The sequence below is a fragment of the Lonchura striata genome, chromosome 1 (genome assembly GCF_050655825.1).
Source record: "Lonchura striata isolate lonStrDom1 chromosome 1, ASM5065582v1, whole genome shotgun sequence".
Taxonomy (NCBI): Eukaryota; Metazoa; Chordata; class Aves; order Passeriformes; family Estrildidae; genus Lonchura; species Lonchura striata.
Window position 1 is genome coordinate 107375844 of NC_140703.1, and position 20303 is coordinate 107396146.

A 20303-nucleotide genomic window follows, 5' to 3' on the forward strand; every position below is an offset into this window, starting at 1 on the left:
AAATGCAGAAAATGTTCTCAAACACATTTTCCAATTTCTTTATTACAAATAGAGGCATGAAACACTTCATGTGCTTGCTGTCCCAGTCACCAACTCTTCTGATCACATTCAGAGGGACAGAAAAGTCTTCAGATATTCACTTCAGATTCTGTAATTCTAGCTTGGTTCATAAATTTATTAAGTGCTGAACAGCATTTGGACATCAGAGGAATGCATCAGTCACCCTGAATGATTTATAGAAAGAATTAAAATAAAATGTTTTTAATTAATACTGCTCTGAGTTTCATAATTGCAGACATAGAAAAACATACCTATGAAACATGAAAAGCTGCCCAATAGGTAGATGTAATTTATTTACCCAATAGGTAGATGTCTGGATAATAATGCAGGATGAAGTTCCTTCCTGGATTATCATCTTTCTTGGAAAACTTTTATTAGCCCCTCACTGACCCTCAGACCATTTTAAGAATTGCATTCCCTTCCCCTCACATGGCAGTGAAAAGGTGGGTCAAATGGGAATGTTGTTCTGCTTCTCCAGGAGGCCAAGACTTAGTGTTAGAAGGTGCCTCTATCTGCCCTTAGTGCTGCTTCATAACAAAAAATAAAATACCCGTGGAGCAGGACTGAGCTGTCTTGAAACTCTGACTTTTCTCCATGTAAACTTTTTCTCTCTGACTCTTGCTTTCAAGGAGCTAGATACTTTATGAAGTGAAAAATAGGCATGAATTTCACAGAACCATGTGTGTATACATAGGTATACACATGATAGGAGGAATTAAGAATAATAATACATGTTCAAACCTCAAACATAATTCCTATGAACCCAATTTTTCCCTAATTTTGATCAAAACTGAAGACTATGTCATTCTGGTGCTAGTCATGGTACATCAGGCTCTTGGTTACCATTTTTAATTGTCAGCAATTCTCACCTTCAGCAAATAAAGTATAAATATCCAGTTCATTCCAGTGATTCCCCTCACTACAGCACTGCTGCCTTTTTTAGAGTGACCTCCCAGAAAGATAAGAATTATGAAAATAAAGTTGTTTTGCTCTGTTCTCTTATGATTTCACTGAAATAAATTGAAATGAATCAGATTACAATTATGTTCACCTGAAGGACCAGAATTTTCATCAAACTGGAATAGAACTCCATTGTCTTTAAAAAGAGAATGATCTTTTTAAATTTGCTTCTCAATAGCTACTTAAATAAATAAGCTTTTTAAAACATGGTATAACCTGATTAATTAACAAAAAAAAAATCTTTAGAAAGAGACTGTGCAGCAAAATGACCTTAGAATGAGATTCCTTCCAAAACACCTTCTTTTTAGCCATTTGCAAGCTTCCCATTCTTTGCAAAAAAAAAAAAAAAAAAAAAAATTAAAAAAGAAAAAAATAGGATGGCAGAGCAAAAAAAAAAAAAAAAAAAAGATACAAAATTGGTGTACATACATTTTCTTCAACACTTCGGTTCCTTAAAGGAAAAATATTTCCATTAGTGGATTTCTGGTCCCTATGCGAACATTGTAATACATGTCATTAACTGTGTAAATACGAAACAGAAGCAACTGCTTGGAGGTAGGAGGGATATTCCCTCTGCTTTTGGCATTTAAACAGGTCTCAGATTGGCAAAAGCTTTTTTAGTCTGATAGGCTGCAGCTGATATAGAGATATTATCTATTGCTGAAATTGTTTCTAAAGGAATCATTATTGCAGAAACTCCAAGAAAGTTTCTTGGGTTTTTTGTTTGGGGATTTTTTTGTTTGTTTTTTTTTTTAAATCTGTTTGAATTTGAGCTAATATTTTTTTACTGTAAAACTATGCAGCATGTTTTCCAAGCAGTCTCATTTCTAATTTCTTTCTTTGAGATATACATGGTTAAGTAATAATGACAGAGACCAAAAAAGGGAGGACAAGGAGCATGAATTGGTCTATAATCTTAGCTGTATTCTCAAATAAGAGAAATGTACACTGACAAGTACAGGATGGCATTAAAGGCCCCCTTGACAAAAGCTTCATCCTATTGCTGTTTCACAGGACCTGAGAAATGATGGTTCTTTCTTCATAGTGAGAGATGGAGGTCAGCAGAGTGTTTCTTCTCTGAATAGAATTGAAAGATACAGATGTATGTACATTAGTGTTAGTATCACAGTTTATGGAAGAAAAGCCAATTTTAGGCAGTAGGGCTTTGGTTTGGCAGGTTAAACCCCACTGACACAATTACTGATGACATTAGTACCCAGTATGTGTCAGAATTATGGTCCAAAGCATAATGAGCCCTAGGCCTAATTGTGATTTTAGATCAGGTTTAGCTGTAAGAAGGGAGAAAAAATTCTCATAAATTGCTTTTTCATTTTGATATTCATGCTACAATTTCCAGCTTCCTTCATGAGGTATTTCTGTCCATCAGAAACTCCACTCTCCAATAAACTTCCCTAAGAAAATGATATTATTCATGCAAAAGAGTTTTTAAAGGTTTGTATCGATGTGAGACTATTTTAGTTGGCACTGGAACTGCCTTATATTTGCAACTATCAGGACTTACAGCATATCTGGGTCGTCCCTAGGGAAATACATCCATGATCCAGCTGACTGGAAGTCCCTGTTATCACAGTCTGCTGCCAATAGCTGACATTACTTTGGGCTGTTACTGAATTTTAGTTCTTGAGTAACTTTTAATGGGGCATGATATTTCTATTTATTATGTACTTTCTATATTCAGCTTTTTTTACATTCCTCATTTTTCCTGTTGTCACCCAGTCTCATCTCTTAGTTAAATCAGGAACAAAGGGTACATTTATATTTATTTTATTGAAAACATGGATGTGTGTTCTTCTTTTGAAACGGTAGGAGTGCATTAAGTAGTGAAAGAAGAAATCCAACAAAACTAGTGCAGCTCTTGCTTTTAAATAATTAATTTACAGGATAAAAATAGATATATCTTAATACTGAATATCTTTATTAAATTAGTAGTTTCTAGAAGAGTAGGTGTGACATGACTTACAGACCCAATATATTATTTTACAAACCCAAATATATAATTATTTCCGAGAGACTAATTTAGTAATGCCAAAAACTTCTTGAAGATTTTGTTTTGTCTTTGTAAAATTTTCCTGGCATATTCTTAACTCTAACTTAAGAGTGTTTCAACAAATATCATTTGCTTTTTAACCTTTTATGAGCACATTTATCACTTTCTTAATAGACAGATATCATGTTTGCTATGTTTTTAGCATACATAAGAATATTTGAGGTATTCTGAATACTTTGAATTAAAATACAAAAAGAAAAAAGAAAAAGAAGTCTTGTACTGCAGTAGTAACTAAATAAGGAGTGATTTCATCTTATAACTGATATTATTGCTCTTGGAGCCATAAACAAATAGCATATACAAGTAGTTTTGGATTAAATGTATGTAAAACAAGATGAATAATCAGCTTTCCTTCATGTTCTCTCTCTCAGTCCCTGAATACCCAAATAATTTCAAAAAGCAGAATTGCAACACTGATTTCCCAATAGATAGCAAACGTAGTGAACAAAACATAGATTTGTAGCCTAAGACATGAATTTTTCATTGAAGTAATGAGTAGTTACTGTGTGTATTTATGTTTTCTCCTAGACAAATGAAGTAGCTACTGAATTCTGCACCGAAGGCAAATACTGAGAAATTTAAATAGGGGACATATTCATACAGAATATGTTTATTATTGGTTGCATATATCATTTAATATTTAAAAGCCCTTTTATCATGTACTGTAGCTCATGGAAATAAGCTTTCCTCTTATTTTGAGTCTTGGGAAATGGTTTTCAGTTAGAGGATTCTGAGATTTAATTACAGAACTTTTCATAAGCTCTTGTTAAAGGTACTAATTCTACCCTGAAAGAGTCCATCTATTCACATTTGGTCTATAGTAGTTACATAAGGAGAAAGGAAATAACTGAATGTCATGACCATGACATTTCCCAAGAATACCTTTCAGTCTTCTCTTACTTGGAGTTCAGGGAATTTTTCCATTGCTGTCTGCATTAATAGTCTTTTTCCAAACTCCATTTCACACTTTTTTACAGTTCTATATACCTTTAAAACCTCCACAAGATCTTGCAGGAAGGAATCCAACTCTTGTAAAATCATGCATTGTGTGAAAAATGGTGGGTTTTGCTTGGTTTGAAACTTTTTTTCTGTTAGGAGTTAGTGACTGATTCTATTCTGTTACACTGCTGAAAACCAAGAAAAAAACTGCTTTAACAGTTTTAACAGAGAGGTTCAAAGAGATGCAGTTGTTATGCTGTTGAACATTCTGGTTCTCAAATCTACAGTCTATTATTTTAAATCCTCCAGCTAAATGGTAATGCAAAGGTAATGCACTGGTAACTCAAACGAATGAAAATATCTCATAATTCTCAGTTACAAACTAGGTCTCAAAAATTCTGCACTCTGAGATTTTAAGTTGCTCAAGAAGGATGTAAAGTCAGACTTTAGCTGCTTTGGAGTTCTTCAATCTGTCAGTATTTATTCCCAGCTTTACTTAGAGTGGAGTTTTTTTTGGTTTTGGTTTTTTTTTTTGGGTTTTGTTTTGTTTTGTTTTTTTTTTATTATTATTATTATTAATTTAGAGCCCCAGAATTTTAAGCATACAGAGAAAATAGTGATAAATTTAAAATACCAGTTTTGTAAGGCAGCCACCTAGATATACTCCCAACGTGTGAAGTTATCTTGAAGACCCTCAGAAGAAATAAATTTCACAACAGCACAGATAAGCACACATAATGTGTGTGGTGGTCAGTACACAGCTTTGTCTCACCTGTTTGTAGCCATTGGGCCAGAAAATCATCAGTGATGGATCTGAGCTGCTCATCTGGGCTCTTGCCACTGTCAGTGATGGGCTGATTCACACAGATGTGCCTGTTCCTGCTTGCTCCCCTAGGGCAGACTGTGCTGCTGAGATTGTGTCCACTCAGGACCAGCAGAGACCAGCAGCCTCTTGGAGCTGATGGCAGCTGAGCACTTCCAGAGGAGACAAAGAGCAGACTCCTGGCTGATGTGCTCAGGTGCTCTCAGCTTTCTGCTACTGTTTTTCATTCTGACATTTACCTTATGTGCACCTTCATTTTCCTTTGAAAAGAGGACACAAGTATACTTTCCTTTTCTTGTTTCTCAAACAATATATCTCTTTAGATTGTTCTTTTCTTTTTTACTGTGTCTTGAAGTCTCTTGCAAGTGACAATATCCCCTATCAGATATGCCAGATTTAAGACATATAATATTTTTTAAAAATCATCACTTTTTCATCTAACCCTTTTTCCTTGTTGCTCCCAATACATAAATTTGTAGGAGAGCAAACTAAATACTTAGTTATTCATAGCAAATTATTCAGGCACCTAAATATCCAAATCCACAAAATAAGCTTTCAATTGCTCACATGTAAAGATTTCACATTATTCATCATCAAATGAAGAAAAATAAAGCACATTTTTAAAATTAATTTAATAAAAATTACCAGTGCATAGTTAAGCAAGGCAAAAGGGGTCCAGCATCTGGTAAAACTAGAACAAGTTTTTCTATTTTATCAGATTATTCCACTCTACCCTTACTGTCATACTTGAATCTATACCAGTGTAAAATAATTATAGTGGCACCCTGGAGAGATATAGGCCATGCACTTCTCATGTAAAGGTGCCACAGCACACAAGAATTAAAACCTGATCACATAATTACAAAGATCTTGTAATGTAAAATGACTGCTCAGAAAGAATATGTTAGGCCAAGATTTGAAACTGATCAACAATTTCCATTGCTGTTGTACAGCATAATTAGGATGAGGAGAATGCTAATAAGAAATACTCCCATCTGGTAATATGTATTTTAACCTCATTAAACACTCAGTGAATAGAGTTAGGTTTACATCTGAAAATTAAACACTGATGCCTGTACAATATGCTACTTGATGCAATTAATATTGGAGCATTTCTGTAATGGAAACATTAAATCTGTTCTAAATAAATTCTGAGGCGATAGTAAAATTTCCAAGTATTAAAAATCTGGGATATTTTACTTTTTGACACTACTTATAAATTTCTTATTTACTTTTGCTTCTGAATTAGTATGGCTGAGATGAAAGAATTGATATTTTCTCACCAGTTTAAATTGATCATATTTTTGGACTGTAACATCATATCTCTCCGTGTTTTCTGGCTACAAAATTTTAAAGAGTAACAAAACATGTGGAGTCTTCAGAAGGCCAGAAGGTTTAAAAATCAAAAGTGTTGTTAAGAATTGTGCTCAAATTCATCTAGCTCTTCACTGTTTTCCTTTGCTTCTTTGGATGAGATGGAATATTTGAGCCATAAAAAAGTGATGTAGGAGTGGTTTTGAAGACTTGATGGGAGCAGAAAATCAAGTATATATAAAGGTTTCAAAGTATCATCCTTGTGAACTTTTCATTTACCCTTATCAGTCTTAAAGATGTTAAAAAAGCACTGTGTGCTTTTATTTAAATGTAGACCATCGTCTTTTATAAAAACTGGTTGATAAGTCAAAATTTTATTTTTTCAGTAGAATGAAATAAAAGAATTTAGTAGACTAAAGATAGTTGACAAAGAGGGTGAATTTTGGTCATTACTCCTTAATAGTCATCTGCGGACAATGGTATGAGCACAGAAAACATAAGTTTATCAATTTATCTTTGGTTTCTGTGGTTAACCACTGAACTCCTACTTCATATTTCTATCTGCTTTTTGCTGTAAATCTACCCCCTGAAACACTAAACAGTAGAAGTCTTTTAGTGGGTTCAAGAAAATTGCAAAGACTGAGTTTGGATGAGTGTTTAAGTGTCATCCTTACAAGGAAAAGACTGTCTTACTGGTTTCTAGCAACAGTTAATCCTTTGCTGAATTCTATTGAACTCTTATGTGCTGGGAACAGTTAACCAATATACATATTTTCCTTTCACCCAATAAAGTATAAAACACTGCCAGGAAAAAAAAAAAAAGATTTTGAGGTGTCTTCTTTTGTATCTCCATGTAATTCTATTTCAAAGCAAAGTGGATATCATCAGCTGGTCTCCCTGATGCAAAATATTTAGCTTAAGTGTAGTAAAAAATTTTGTAAAGCAGTAACACACCACCAGCAGAATCCTGTGTAACTCCTCACTGGTTCCCCACATGAGATTCCTTCTGTGTTTCTGTGCAGCACCTTTTGAAACTCACTGTGCCCATTAACATGCAGCCGCCTTCAGCTCCTTGCAATCCAACATAAGTAACACAGATTCCCAAATTTTCCTCTCTGCTTGTATAGGTCCTGATGTGAGATTAATAAGATTTCTTAAGGATCTAGCTCCACATTAGAAAGAATAGAAAAGATATCTTCCCAGTGATTTTACTGTTTAATTGGTAGGAAAAGCATCTTCTGTCTGACCTGAGCAAAAAATAAGTTTTCAGAATGTAAGAGCCTTTTTGGGGTTTGAATGATGTCACAATGGCCCTCTTTCTCACAAAATTTTACAGAAGTGAAGAAGTAGTTTGGGATTGAAAGTCATTTCCAGGTATGAAATATAATAAAATGTGATGTAAGGGATACTATAGTTCTGTTCAGTGTACAGAATTAAGCTCCTATGCTACAATTCTCATTAATTATTCAAATGAAATTTCAATAATATTTTAAGTAGACGTCAAAAGAATTACAAAGTATTTCTATTATAATAGTGATATCTTAAATTTAAATTTTTTTCCTAACATATTATTTTTCATATTATTTTCCTAACATAAATATTTTTACTAACAGTTGATTCATCATTTCATTATGATTATGGTTTATTTTATGTCCTTTTTAAGCTTTATAAGAAAGCTGCAATTTTCAGGTGACTGAAAATAGGATCAAATTAGAAGTGCCTAATGGAACTGTATGTGAATTTTGGAGATATTGAGTGAATCCAGTAGCAACAAATTTATATGGATCTATTGTAATCCATGCTTAAGAACATGAACTCTATTGTTATTTGGAGATGGGAGTTGTGACTCTTTTTTGATGACACCATCTACAGAAAATTAGTTATTTTTTTATAGAGGCCGATATATCTATTCCTGTTCTCCCTGAGCATGCAGTCTCCAGGAAGGGTCTGTAATTTGTGTGATGGCTTGGGAAATAACAACAATAGGTCCCAGAGAGTCATAAAACACTCAGCTCTCCTGCTTATTTCTAAATTGTTTCTATGCCCTCCTGAAACATTACATTAAGTCTTCAGTAGTCGTGCTTGAGTTTGCCAAGTGAAATAATTTTTACTGCAATGAAGAAATTTTCCATAAACGTATAAATGTTTAGCAACAAATTTTCTACTGACAGTTTTCAAATGGTTCATAACTTTTTCCATTGTGTGTTCATTTTCCTTACTCTTAATTTCTTCTTCCTCTTTCTTACTTAACTCCCACACAGAGAGAGTCCAGTCTGCAGCACCTGAGGCTGATGATTGTTCCAAATCCTTCAGTGGATCTTTCTTTCTTTATGTTTTTTCATACTGACGATAACACTCAGAAGGGCATGAAATGGACACTAGACATTGTTGCTCTACTTCTGCAACTTTGCATCTTCACATAAATACATTTTCATTGTGGGTCACAGGGGTTCAGATAGGGCAGCACTCTTTCACCTATTGTGTCTTCCAAAATAGCCTCTGCTGATCCATCCTGAACCAGAAAGAAAACTTCACATAATTGATTCAATTAACCACCTTATTTCCTAAATGCATTTACAGTAGTTCTTAATGGTTTTAGGGTAATTAAACCTGACAATATTTTTGGATAAACATGATGAAAGAGGCATGACTGTAATATTGTTCTCAGATACTTTAGAATACATCAGTACTATTACTTTATAAGAAGCATTTTCAGCCCTTTATCATTCATCTTCAAATCAATTTATTTTTCTGGAAATGCTGAAACATTTGGGATTAAATGTAAACAAACTTTGGATTTAGATGAGAAAATGATCTAAGTATTTTCTTTATTTTATGTATTAACTAGTAAATACAAGCATTAAATACAGTAATAAACCCTAAGGTATGATATTATCCATATTTTTTTACAGGGACTAACCCATTCATCATTCATTACAAATATTCTTTTACCTCAGCAACAAGTTGGAGAAAAACACATAAACAGTTTAATATATCTTGAGACCCTTTAAGATTTTTATTTTGTAATTTTTTTTTCAAAAAATGAATCAGGTTTGAAGAACTTATTATGTATATAATAGCACATACAAATCAGCAGTATCAAAAGAGCCTCTTCCATCGAGAAACAAACTGCAAGTAAGCTACAAAATTATGGGAGATTCACAGTACAATGAGTAATTATGGATAGCAAAAATAGAAACTGAATTAAATAACTTAGTTACATACAAAATATGTTTATACATTTATTTAGAAAACTCCTTAGCAAATGTTGTGGTGTTTTTACTGACAATGATAATAAATTTCAGCACCAGTATTTTAGGTGTGTTGCTGCTGGTTTTGGATCATAAAATTAAATTGTAGCTACTTCTCAAGTGGATATGACAGCACAGCTGTACTTCTTTTCTTAGAAAATAAATCTCAGAAAATTAGGTAAAAAAAATGGGCTTACCAATCAAAGTGAGACATGACTTAGTAGAGCAAGCCCAGGGAAGCGATTTAAATTAAGGATCCAAATTAAGGATCCTCACTATTAAATTTGGATCCTGAAATTAAGGATCCAAATTAAGGATCTTTAGCATCTGACAAATGAGGAGGCTGAGGGAGCTGGGACTGCTTAGCCTGGAGAAGAGAAGGCTCAGGGGGATCTCATACATGCCCATAAACATGTGGTTGAGCAGTAAAGATAACAGATTCTTCTCAGTGGTGCCCAGAGACGGATGAGAGGAAATAGATACAGATGGAAACACAGGAAATTCCATTTCAATGTAAAAAAACAAAACAAAACAAAACAAAACAGTACTCACTACGAGGATGGTCACACACAAGAACAGGTTGCCCAGAGATGTTGTGGAGTCTCCATCCTTAGAGATGTTCAAAACAACTTGAGCAATCTGCTGTCATGGATCCTGTTCTAAGCAGAGGCTTGGACCAAGCAACCTCCAGAGATGCCTGCCAAGCTCATACAGTCTCTGTGTCTTTGAGAATATATCAGTGAACAAAACATGGTAACATTAATAGATGTAAATAAGAATGAATGCCTCTGTTGAACATTGTTTTGTCCCATGCTTCTTGTCTCATCCATTTCATTTATTTAGTGGGAGGCTGCTGAGGTCATTGCAAAAACATACAGAAGGAGGTAGAAAAAGCACAAGAGATCTGAGTTTAGGTTATACCTTAAAGTTTTATATTCTTTACCAGCATTAATAGCCATATACAGGACAAATAGGATGTCAATGTCATAAAAAAACAGGTATTTGACAGGCTCATTCAGAAAATGTCAAGTTAACTTGACTGTCAATAAAATAGCTTCCTCAATTTTGGTGATGCCAGTTGGAAAAAGATAAAGTTATGTCAGTGGTGGCTTTTTGAAGCTTCATTGAAATTACCAATCAGCTGAAATGTATATTGATTGAAGCACCTTTAATTGTGACAATTATTTAGTCAGCTGATACGCAGAAAGGAAGTACATGTCTGAAAAAAAGTACAGAGATGAGGTTTAATTATTGCCTGGTAGATGCTGACAATCTCTTTTTGCTGCACCATTCTTGTGACAGCTTCGTTGGCCAGCTCATGAGTAAGCAGCTGCTTGTGTGAAAGCCAATGTTCAGCACACTCACCCTGGGCACTTGCTCTTGGAACCAGCTTCCAGACTAACTGAGCTGCTGCTCTGGACCTGTGTTCTGGACAGAATCCAGCAAGGGTTTGCAGTCTGCCAAACGTAATTATCCTCTGCACTTTTAATTGGCTGTGATAATCACTTCCGGTTTTATGCAGTTCTGTGAGCTGTTGTTAATCGCTCCATTTTATACCAGAGAATGCTGTATTTCAGTAGAAAATGAAATTATTCTTTCCCCTCTTCCTCCCTTTCCCTCCTCCTCTCTGATTATACGTGTGCGTATTTATTAACACAATTGGCTCCTCTTATTACAAGCTCCTGCTAAATAAAAATTGCAACATAGCTTATCATTTATTTATGAAATGTAGTTTAATAATTTTCAGATTCACTGCTTTCCTAAGTATTTCAAAGAGAATGAGAGCAGCAAGTAGAATAGCTGACGTGTCAGCTCTCCAGTACAGAAAGGCATGGAATTTTCCCCTTATGCTTAATGGTAGAGTACACCATAACTGTGCCACAGTTACAGCATTTTTGTGAAAAATGCAAATTGTGTGTTTTGTCACCACTCTATCTTACCAACCACTTCAAAGTCTTTTAAGCCTCTGCTGATGAAATTGATATTTAAAGGACATTACCTTAGCCATACTGTAGTAATCTAGGAAACCTATGTACATCTATAGAAAATTTTCAGACAGATTATATTTTTAATACAAGATAAAATTAAATCAAAATAGCAGAGAGAACATACATATTGACCACTGATTTACAGGGGTAAATGTAGGGGAGGCTGGTGGGGAAAAGTAATTTGTCATTTTAAATGAGATTGAAGCCTCCAACACAGATGAATATAAAGAAAATTTACTGTATAGATTGAGCCTACAGGTCTGTTCTGAAATTTATCTCTGTTCTTCCTCCCAAAGATGTAATTCACTCACTGAAACCATGTCTTGGCTTGAACTTCTGTATAAGCTCACACAATAGAGTCTCTAAAGTAAGAATACTGATTTTACTGGAAAAAAATAACAGAATATGTCAAAATTCACAGTCTTGGATTGGTATTTTTTTTATTCCTCTGAAATAACATTGACATCTGGAACCTCATTTAGTTTGCTTTTTCATTGTTTACCATGACTCAAATCCCAAATGATATTGAGATGCCTGACTTTCAATTCAATCTACATTTACTCAGACAGTTGCTTAGACTGAGTTTAATATTAGATACCGATTACATTTGAGTATGTGAACATAAATGGTTGTGAAAAAAACCTTATAAATCATTATTTTATTTTAAAAGAAATGGCATATTTTCCAGTAATCTAATATGCATTTGACAATAAACAAAAGTAGGGGCAAATTATTTTTCTGCCTCCTTGGTAATGTAATCTCATTTATGATTTTGGTCATAGGTATACAGCTAAGGACATCAGAACACTAATTCTTCATGAACTCAGACATATGCAGATCTCCTGTATTTTGTAAGCATTTTTAATCTGAGTGAAAATATAGAAATAGATGTATCATTTTCCACATTTATGAAGGTTAAATTTAGATTTTTAGCATCACCCTATTTCAGCAATAGTTATAAATGTTCCTCACTTTCATATGCAGTATAAGTATGCAAGAGAGCTGAACGCTATCTCATTTATGGTGCTAAAAAGAAAATGCCTGGAGCACATTTTGCAATATCAACTACGCTGAAGGGATTACTTGATTTGAAGAGAGATGTTAAAGTTTGCAGTGTCCTAGTCATGTCAATGAGAAATAACTTTTAGAGCTGAGCTTCAAAGATAATAAAATATATACAAGTTTCCATGCAGTATTAGATATCACTAAATACAGTCCAAGATAACCATGAAGAAGCTGCTAAAATTTTTTAACTTTAAATTCATATTATAAATTGTGCCCTGAATTTTGACATCTGAACATAAGACAATTGTTGTCATTCTTTTTTCTACTATTAGATACTTGCCTGTAAGTCTTCTCAAATGATATTTTATTGTTCTGTATCATTGCCCTTCTTGTGGCATGTGAAGAAAATTACTCCATCTGATGTTGCACAAGTGCTGAGTGTAGCATTAATAAGGTAATGACCTTTATGTATCTTGCTGATGACATTTGGTGTCATATTGTTTCCACTTATCTTTGTTAATGGGTAATTCAGATACAGCATGGACGAAAATGTCATGCTTTGAATATAGTTTGAAGGCTCACCTGTCTGAATGGGTCTATTCTCTCTGTCACTGGAATTTATCAAATTTCCAGATACATGACTTCTCATGACAACTACTTAAAAAGCTCTTTACCACTTAATATAGTTGATACATAGGAGAAAATCCTCATCTACAGTTCAGCACCTGTTTATGAATTACCATATAGAGATATGAGTAATTGTTTTAATGAAAATTTTACCACAGAACCACTTTCCTCTGAGTTCATTGTGAATATAATTAGGTCTGCCATAGTCTTCTCCCTCTGAGACTGAAGATAAGGCAGTGAAAAAAGTATTTCTTTGCTATAATTATTCTGCTTAAAAATGATAGGGAGGCACTAATGAATTTAGTGCCATTCATGTTCTCTGAACTAGAACTCTTTAAATAATAAAATATCATATAATGTCTTTTTTAAGAAGAATTTGGTTTTTTGAACAAAGAAGGAATAAATCTTTTAAACAAAGGCATTATAATGCACCCACTCTAAGAAATGAAGAAATGCATCTCATATTCTTCAGTCCCATGCAAACAAGGACTTGGTCATGCATTTCATTTAAGCTTTCTGTAGTAATGAATAAAGGAACAACTTCCCTCTCTGTATGCCAGCTTATGTTGGTGGTTTGTAAAGCATGTTAATGTAACAGTAATGATTATGAGAATCATTGTCTTCAAGTGAGAAATTGCTGAAAGATTTTAATTTTGGATTTATTCTATATATAGGAGAAATATAGTCATGGATATATTCCATATATAAGAGGCTTTGTTTCTCAAAAATTCTCCCAAGATTTGGGAAGCAGTAACAAATTTTTAGCACAGTTTAGTTAATTAATACTAGCAATGTTCAGCTTTGACTGAGCTCTATATAATGGTCAACAATTTATCTTGTAAAGATGCCTTATACAATAATGAGATTTTCTCAGTATTTGCATTCTATCTCCATATCTTAATGACGTAGAAAACATTAATTGAAATGTAAATTCCATTATTAAAATACTGGAGACATTATCCAAGATGCAAGAAATTCTTGAAGAAAAATATTGTGTTAGTGTTACTATAGATGTCCTTTTTTTAATGGAGGGAATGTTGAACTGCTGTGAACCTTTTCTAATTCTGGAAGAAATAATGAAACACAGACTAGAAAAAGAAAATGCAATCTATGAGGAGAGTTTATACTTTTTTGGTTCTTTTTTTTCTTTTGCAATTGTTTGATATGAACTAAATGAGTGCTTGGCTGTTGTAAAGCACAGGCAGAGCAAAGGATACCTAGAGGTACCACAGCTGACTTTCAGAGCTTTGGGGAAACTACATGTATTGAGAATTAATGGGCTTTGAGAGCTGGATGAAAATCACACTTTTTTTAATTTGAGGAGTTTATATGGAATAATAATTTCATGGGAGAGAGTTTACTGATTTTTCAAATTAAATGTTTGCTGAAAGCAAAGGCCTACCCAAGTATCCATTTCTCATTGAAGTTCTGTCAGACACCGCTAATGAAACCTTTGGCATACCCTAGGGTGGCATTTTATACAATCACCACCAAAAAAAACCACTTTAAATTTTATGGTTTTGTAAATGTGACAATTCATTACAAAGTCTGCTTATGATAGCAAATGAAAAAATTGGTTTATAGGAAAATGCTGGTGGGCATCAAGTTTTGTCCTATTATGTGCAAAGTCTGCATAGGAAAAGGAAGGGGCCCAACCATCTTGGATAAAGCTGGATCAGGCCTTTTAACACCCAACAAAATGCTGTCATAGTCTGTTGGGTAAAGCAAAATAAGAAGCAAAACAATGAGAAATTAAATTATATGAAAGTAAAGGCCTGATGTTTTTTACCTGAAGTTTCTCTTAAAGATTTATAACAGGACAACCTATGTATTTGAAGGATAGAACACTATTTGTTATGTGTGCTTTTTAAGTTGCTGCTTGAATTGTGTAGAAAATAATGTTTACTTGTTTATCAATGCAGCACAGTGATAAAGAAACAAATAACTGAGAAGAAATTAGTCAATATTTCTAAATGCAAATAGATATAACTTCTTTGCCTTACATGTTTACAGTGCATATGTTTTCATTTCAGATTTATCTAGAATTGTTATTTGTTGTTTGTGCAAATATTCCAGAAAAATGCTTCTTTGCTTGTTTGTTTAGATGTGAGCGACCTGATCAGATGACTGATCAGCTTGCAACATCACTTTTTCACTCAGAATCCAGACCAAGTCATTTGGAAGTTGAATCTTCTCTGGAGGCTGAAAAAGCCAATTTCTGCCCATTTTAGTAAATTGAATAAGTTTGATGTAGGAACATAATAACTGGCATTACAGTATGGTTCATTCTGAAGTAAAATAATTCAATATAATCAGACAAATGATTGGTGAAAAAAAGAAGGGCTCAGCAGAACTGCTATTTTGACTTCTGGAGTCTGTTTAAAAGACTGTTTGACAAAGTCCCTTTGGATGTAGTACTGAAGGCTAGAGGAGTCCAGGAAGGCTGGACATGCCTCAAGATGGAAAATTTCAAGGGGCAGGAGTGTCTATGTGCTGAAAGGTGAGCCAACAGGGAACAAGACTGGTTTGGCTGAACAGAAAGACTTGGATGGAAACCAGCTGGAGCTCAGGGTGCAAAAGGAAGAGTTTCCACCTTTGGAAGATGAGGGAGGCCACTCAGGAGTATTACAAGGATGTCAAGAGGTTACAGATGCATAAAATGAAAAGGACTGAGGCAAACTAGAAGTTAATTTGGCTATTGTCATAAAAGGCAGTAAAAATATTTCTATAAATACATTAACAACCAAAGGAGGGCTAAGGAGAATCTTCATCCTTTATGTGTGGAGAGAAACATAATGAAAAAGTAGTAGAAAGAGGCTAAGGTGTTTAATGCAAGTCCCACTTGACTCACCTGATCTCTTTCTATGACATGATCCACTTAGTAGGTAAAGAAGAGGATGTGGATACTCATTTCCTGGCTTTAGAAAACGTTTTGAAATAATTTCCAACAGCATTCTTCTGGGGAAGTTGGCTGCTCATAGCTTGCACAGGTGCCTAGTTTCCTAGATAAACACTGACTGGATGATTGAGCCCAGAAATTGATGGGACACTGGGACATGTTCCCAAGAAACGGATGGAATTACCATTCCTGGAGACATTTAAAAGATTTGTAAGTGTGGCACAGGTTTAATGGTGAAGGCAGTGTTGCTGGGCTAACAGCTGGACTTAGTAGCCTTTTCCAAATTTAACAATTCTGTGAGTTTACAAAAAGATAAAAACAGAGATAAAAAAAGAGAGGAGCCAACAATCTTCCATGAATCTATTTTAAAACTACCAGAAGTCTACCTTATTAGTCTGGAATGATGGTCCATCAAAATGTATCTCCTTCAAGCTGTCTGCATTGTATTAATTTTTTTAAAAAATTATTTTCTTTAAGTTTCTAAGGTATTTCTGCATACTTCAGTGATAGAATTGGAACTGGAATTTAGGTGTTATATTTATGAATACTTGTCAATTTGGATCCTCTTCATAGCTTACAAAGCCAGATGTCTAATAGCTCCATGACACTATGGCCATTTATCAATTTCTTAATCTTTTTATCAAGAGTTGCTGAAAATAAATGTATTTTCATAAAGGTTTTAGTATATATTGATCCGTGTTCATGCCATGCAATGATCACTATGTTTTTATCTATTTCAAAAAAGTAATTCCAAATGGAAAATTGCTGTCTTCAAGAAGTCATAGGGGTACATATGATCTGTCATGTTCAGGTCATGAATTTAAATTCACACAGGTCAATTGCATCTGAAGATCATTATTATATGATATCTTTCTGAGATAAGAAACTTGTACTACAGCACAGTTTTGATAAATAAATAAAGTTTCCATTACTGTTATTCCACACTTTTCATCTTCTTGGAAGTTATTGCATCCATGTCAGAACCTAAAACTCCTTTAGTTTTGCAGTTCTTTATGCAATCTGTCTTTCTGACCCTTGAGTTCCAGACATCTCTGAATAATGTATGGTTTTCCTCTCTAGACCTCAAACTGAGTTAAATGCCCGTACAGTGCTTTTGATCGATTAGGGGCTGGCATGATCAATGTCACAAGGTAAAGCACAGCCCCTTCATGATTAATGAGTTTCAGGTCTTATACTTCCTTTAGAAGAGCAAAGCACAAAGCTGTAGATTTATGCTTATTCAATAGCTACACTTAAAAAAAACCCAACAAACCAAAACAAATGAACAAGCAAGAAACCTCCTACCCAAAATAAAGCAAAACATCAACAACCTAAACAACACTGAAAAAAAATTATGAAAGAAAATATATTTAAAATATATTTTTCCCTCTACATTATATAATTTTTTAAGTTGTTCAGATGTTGAAGATAAAAGAATGGGCAATTGTTCTTGAAGTTCCAGTTTGTGACTCAAACAAAATGCAAATTAAAACTGGATAATTAAAATTAAAGCAATTTGTTTTGAGCTCATTAAAGGGAAAAAATAGCATTAAAATAAATAAGGGTAATATTTGACTCTTCTGGATCTCTCTTCTGAAAGAAGCTGTCAAGTTACATACTTAACATATTTCATATAGAGCAAAGTAACACAATGCATTTTTATTATTGCTCTAGTTTGACAACTGATGATGGAAAAGAAGAACTAACAAATTGAAACAAGACAGAACTCATGTTCAAGTATCTTATCAAAACTGATTGCTGTAAGAGCTCATTAATATAAGAATACAGTAGCTTGTATCTATATATATACACTATATAAGTAAAAGTGAGATTTTATAAGGTTCACATATTGTTAGTTCTTATGATTCTCTGCTTGCCACTAATAAATAATATATTTTTAATAATTATTTCTGTTTTTACTTTGAAATAGTAAATTTTCAAGTCCTTTGTCTTACAAAACCACAACAGGTTTTTATGGAATTGTAATTATTAGGAATTAATGATTCTTTGTTTTATGAACTTTGGGTATGACTTTTGTTGAGCACATTTTATGAAGTCTCATTATTCTACCCAGGTTAATTCATCTTGAGAGACATCGGTATGCTTTATATAAATTAAATACTTAAAAATAACACTTTTTTGTTTATATGTGTTCTTAGAGTATTACCCTTGACAAATGTTCCTAGAACTGAGGTAGAAAAAAATGTGAAAATACTTTTATATGCAAATCCAGAACTTATGGAAGGAGGTATGACTGTTTCTTACTGGTCTCCTAGTATTTAAAAATTGCACAGAAGGCTTGTAATGAACAATTAAAGTGCACTTCTTTATGTTTTCCTGCTCAAAAGTTGGTTTCTGACAGGCATTACAAAGGGATTGAATATTAAATAAAAACCTGAAGTGAAGATTCTGTTCAGGAGCCAAACTGAGGACTAAAACTTAAAAGACCAGCTGTGAAAACAAGCTGTCATGGAAATAACAGTTAATTTATATGTAAAGCAAAAAACATTTTAAAGAAAGTAATAATTTTCTTAATTTTAATCTTAGAATGATAATAAGTGTAAGTTTTAAGGAATGCTGTGATTGTTTTAATACGCTAAGATGTTTCAGCCTGTAAATTGCAAGGAAACATCTGTAATCAGTCATTGGTTTTAGGTTCAGTTTTCCTGAAAACTCAGAGACTTGTAGGTTATGTTCCACATACCTCCTGCCTCCATGCTCTATCCCCAGAGACAGTTACACACACTATGCAAACTACTCAAAAAATTAGAGGGACAAAATATCAATTGATTCACTAATTATATGCCCCACATAACCTTGGTTTAGAAATTGATCTGACTTGCACAGTGGATTCTTCCTTAGCTTTTAGCAGCTGACTAGAATTTAGAAAATAGAAAGATCCATGAAGACGTCCTTCAAGAATGATACCTGGGGTTCTTAGTTAAAATTTCTTTTCCTTCTCTGTTGCTGTGAAAGACAGATATGCCTCCTGTATATGTGCCTCATGCACCAGCTGTGTGGTATCAGCCCTGTGTGTAGGGTTCCTCTGCTATGTTTATGTCTAGGCTGATAATCTTGTGGATATTTTCTCATAGGCCGCATTAGGTGCCTATGTGCAGTTGTGAATTTAAATCTAGTTACAAGAAATACAGGTCCTCTCTGAACATGGATAGTTGACCTGTGTTTGACAGCTCTTTGATGCCAATCCCCAACGGGGTGAATTTGGTCAGAGATGACCCAAGTGTGCATCACTTGCACTTTTTGTGGTTTTGCATGGAAATCTCATGTACTGCATCATACCATGGTAGAGTGGTAGATTAATTCCTGATACAAATACTTCAGATAATCTTCCTGTGAAACACTCAAGTTTTCCATTATTTCAGCCTATTTATATCACACCTTTATCATACCCTCTAATGACATTAAAAAAACATAGATGATAACAACTTTCATCACTCTGAAGTTGTTTTGTTGCTTCTGGACTGTTTCCTTTGATTTCATTAAATGCATCAAGTAATTATGTGTTTTTTCCTCATTTTACCATTTACATTAATGTTCAAAACTATGTTACAACTATTAGCAAAAAAGACAAAATAGAACTTACATTTCACTTTATTGTCATAATATTGGAATTACTGCATTCCATGTGAATGAGAAGAACCCTAGAAAGTGAAAAGGCTGCATTCATGTTAGAAAATAATTGTACTTTTCATTACTATTTTAATATCTAATATTTATATCAAAGTAATTGTCATAATATGACAGTACATCTCACAGAATATCTATGGACTGTACTTTGTTAGTGCTACTTCAATTAAAGTAATTTTTTGATAGCAATTGAGAATTTAATAATAAGGATTCAGAGATATTAATTTATTGAACTAATTCATTTAATTGTGGGTCACAGAACATCCATTGAGGAAGAGAACTAATCTCTCCCCATGTCTTGTCATGACATTTTGGTATGAAACTCTCCTGTTATACAAAGCATACACCCAAAAATTATGCATTAAAAATATATATAATTTTCATTTTATAGTTATATTTGCATGATAGAAGAAGGTCTTGTCCAGACCCCACTTGACAGGTGTTTGTATAATGAAGCAAAGCTCTTCTTTCCCTAAATAGCTTGCAATGTAAGTGTGAAAAAGAACCCATAATAGCATTATGATAGCTACATAAACAACTGCAAGGAAACAATACTTCATTGTTTATTATAAATAGGTAACTGCCCTTGAGGACATGGAGGAGGAATTACTTTGTGAGCATTTTGTGAGTGGCAAGTGCAAGGTGAATCATTGATATTGAAGGATAAATGAAAAAGCTATTGACATACTGTAAAGCTGGTTTTTTTTCTCTACTTTGATTT

At 33.8% G+C, this 20303-nt stretch overlaps 1 protein-coding gene and 1 long non-coding RNA gene across 4 annotated transcripts in view; one reads left to right on the forward strand and one right to left on the reverse strand.

The window, feature by feature from the left end:
- Positions 1-20303, forward strand: part of IL1RAPL1 (interleukin 1 receptor accessory protein like 1) — a 678558-nt gene that overhangs the window by 420993 nt on the left and 237262 nt on the right. The window lies entirely within an intron of this gene.
- The window catches only part of LOC146768811 (uncharacterized), a 28897-nt gene continuing 9998 nt past the window's right edge, over positions 1405-20303 (reverse strand). Inside the window, exons 2-3 of the long non-coding RNA XR_014949963.1 lie at positions 9968-10634; positions 1405-8676 (exon numbers count right to left, since the gene is read on the reverse strand). This is a non-coding gene — a long non-coding RNA (uncharacterized LOC146768811). The remainder of the gene's footprint in view (positions 8677-9967; positions 10635-20303) is intronic.